This window comes from Salvelinus sp. IW2-2015, linkage group LG16 (genome assembly GCF_002910315.2).
Source record: "Salvelinus sp. IW2-2015 linkage group LG16, ASM291031v2, whole genome shotgun sequence".
NCBI classification, from domain to species: Eukaryota; Metazoa; Chordata; class Actinopteri; order Salmoniformes; family Salmonidae; genus Salvelinus; species Salvelinus sp. IW2-2015.
Window position 1 is genome coordinate 41845184 of NC_036856.1, and position 2228 is coordinate 41847411.

Consider the following 2228-nt stretch of genomic DNA (forward strand, 5'->3'; position numbering starts at 1 on the left):
TAGTGGTTTCTTTGCAGAAATTCAACCATGAAGGCCTGATTCACGCAGTCTCCTCTGAACAGTTGATGTTGAGATGCGTCTGTTACTTGAACTCTGTGAAGCATTTATTTGGGCTGCAATCTGAGGTGCAGTTAACGCTAATGAACTTATCCTCTGCGGCAGGGTAACTCTGGGTCTTCCTTTTTTAGCGGTCCTCATGAGAGCCAGTTTCATCATAGCGCTTGATGGTTTTTGCAACTGCACTTGAAAAGAAACTTTCAAAGTTCTTGAAATGTTCCGATTGACTGACCTTCATGTCTTAAAGGAATGATGGACTGTCGTTTCTCTTTGCTTATTGAGCTGTTCTTGCCATAATATGCGACTTTGTCTTTTACCAATCAGGCTATCTTCTGTATACCACCCCTACCTTGTCACAACACAACTGATTGGCTCAAACGCATTAAGAAGGAAAGAAATTCCACAAATTGACTTTAACAAGCACACCTGTTTATTTAAATGCATTCCAGGTGACTACCTCATGAAGCTGGTTGAGAGAATGCCAAGAGTGTGCATAGCTTTAATCAAGGCAAAGGGTGGCTACATGGAAGAATCTCAAATATAAAATATATTTTGATTTGTTTAACACTTTTTTTGGTTACTATATGATTCCATATGTGTTATTTCATAGTTTTGATGTCTTCCATATTATTCACAATGTAGAAAATAGTACAAATAAAGAAAAAACCTTGAATGAGTTAGGTGGTCCAAACTTTTGACTTGTACTGTATATTTTTTTAGCTCAATCCAGCTTTAAACTTACTTTTGAAAGTGGTCATAGTAGAATCAGAATTGGCGTTATTTGCCTTCATCAATATGGACACACAGACAGATGATGAAACTTTGGGTTTCCACAACCAATTCATTTCTGTACAAAACCGTCTYAGGGAAGCTCATTTGCGTGCTCATCGTCCTCACCAGGGTCTTGACCTGACTGCCGATCAGCATCGTAACCGACTTCAGTGGGCAAATGCTCACCTTCCTGGCCTGCTGGACAAGTGTGCTTTTCMCTGATGAATCCCAGTTTCAATTGTACTGGGAATATGGCAGACAGTGTGTATGGTGTCGTGTGGGTGAGTGAGTGGATTTGCTGATGTCAACGTTGTGAACAGACTGCTCCATGGGGGATGGTGGGGTTATGGTATGGGCAGGCATAACCTACGGACAACAAACACAATTGCATTTTATCGATGGCACAGAGATACCGTGACAAGATCCTGAGGCCCATTGTCGTGCAATTCATCCACCGACATCACCTCATGTTTCAGCATGATAATGCACGGCCCCATGTCGCAAGGATCTGTACACAATTCCTGGAAGCTTAAAATGTTCCGGTTCTTCCATGGCCTGCATACTCGCCAGACAGTCACCCATTAAACATGTTTGGGATGCTCTGGATTAACGTGTACAACAGTGTGCTACAGTTCCCGCCAATATCCAGCAACTTTGCACTGCCATTGAAGAGGAGTGGGACAACATTCCACAGGCAACAGTCAACAGCCTGATCAACTCTATGTGAAGGAGATGTGGCGCTGCATGAGGCAAATGTTGGTCACACCAGATACCGACTGTTTTTCTGATATACATCCCTACTTATTTTTTTTWAAACTATCAATCTGTGACCAACAGATGCATATCTGTATATTCCCAGTCATTTAAAATCTATAGAATAGGGCCTAATGAATTTATTTCAAGTGTCTGATTTACTCATTTGAACTGTAACTCTATAAATTCTTTGAAATTGWTGCATGTTGSGTTTATATTTTTRCTCAGTGTAGATGGAATTAGGTAGCTGCCTGCCTGACAAAACATTCGTCAATTGTTTTGTCGACCTACTCGCTGGTTGAGTAGGGTTGTTCAGTAAAATCTCTGGATCCATGGTTCCACTATAAATTATACCGTATAGCGCAAATTAAATATTTAGACTAGCTAGCTACATCGTTTTCAGAAGCGTTTCCTAGGAGGGGCCGTTTCGACAGAACACCGGGGTAACCATAAATTCATCTGACATTAGGGAAGTAGATAAAGGCCTTAATAATGGCCAAAATCCCGAACTGTCCCTTTAATTTTTTGTATGCTCTTTTACTTTAGGTTTTGTACACCAGCTTCAAAAAGCAGAAAATACAATATTTTGGATACATATTTCGCAACGGTTTAGATGGTGCGATGATTCTGTACACTTAGTGCTTGTT

At 40.7% G+C, this 2228-nt stretch overlaps 1 long non-coding RNA gene across 1 annotated transcript in view; it reads right to left on the bottom strand.

Annotated features, from left to right (window-relative positions):
• Positions 1–1988, bottom strand: part of LOC139029000 (uncharacterized) — a 6528-nt gene extending 4540 nt beyond the window's left edge. Inside the window, exons 1-2 of the long non-coding RNA XR_011481226.1 lie at positions 1293–1988; positions 955–1194 (exon numbers count right to left, since the gene is read on the bottom strand). This is a non-coding gene — a long non-coding RNA (uncharacterized lncRNA). The remainder of the gene's footprint in view (positions 1–954; positions 1195–1292) is intronic.
• Positions 1989–2228: the final 240 nt, after the last annotated feature.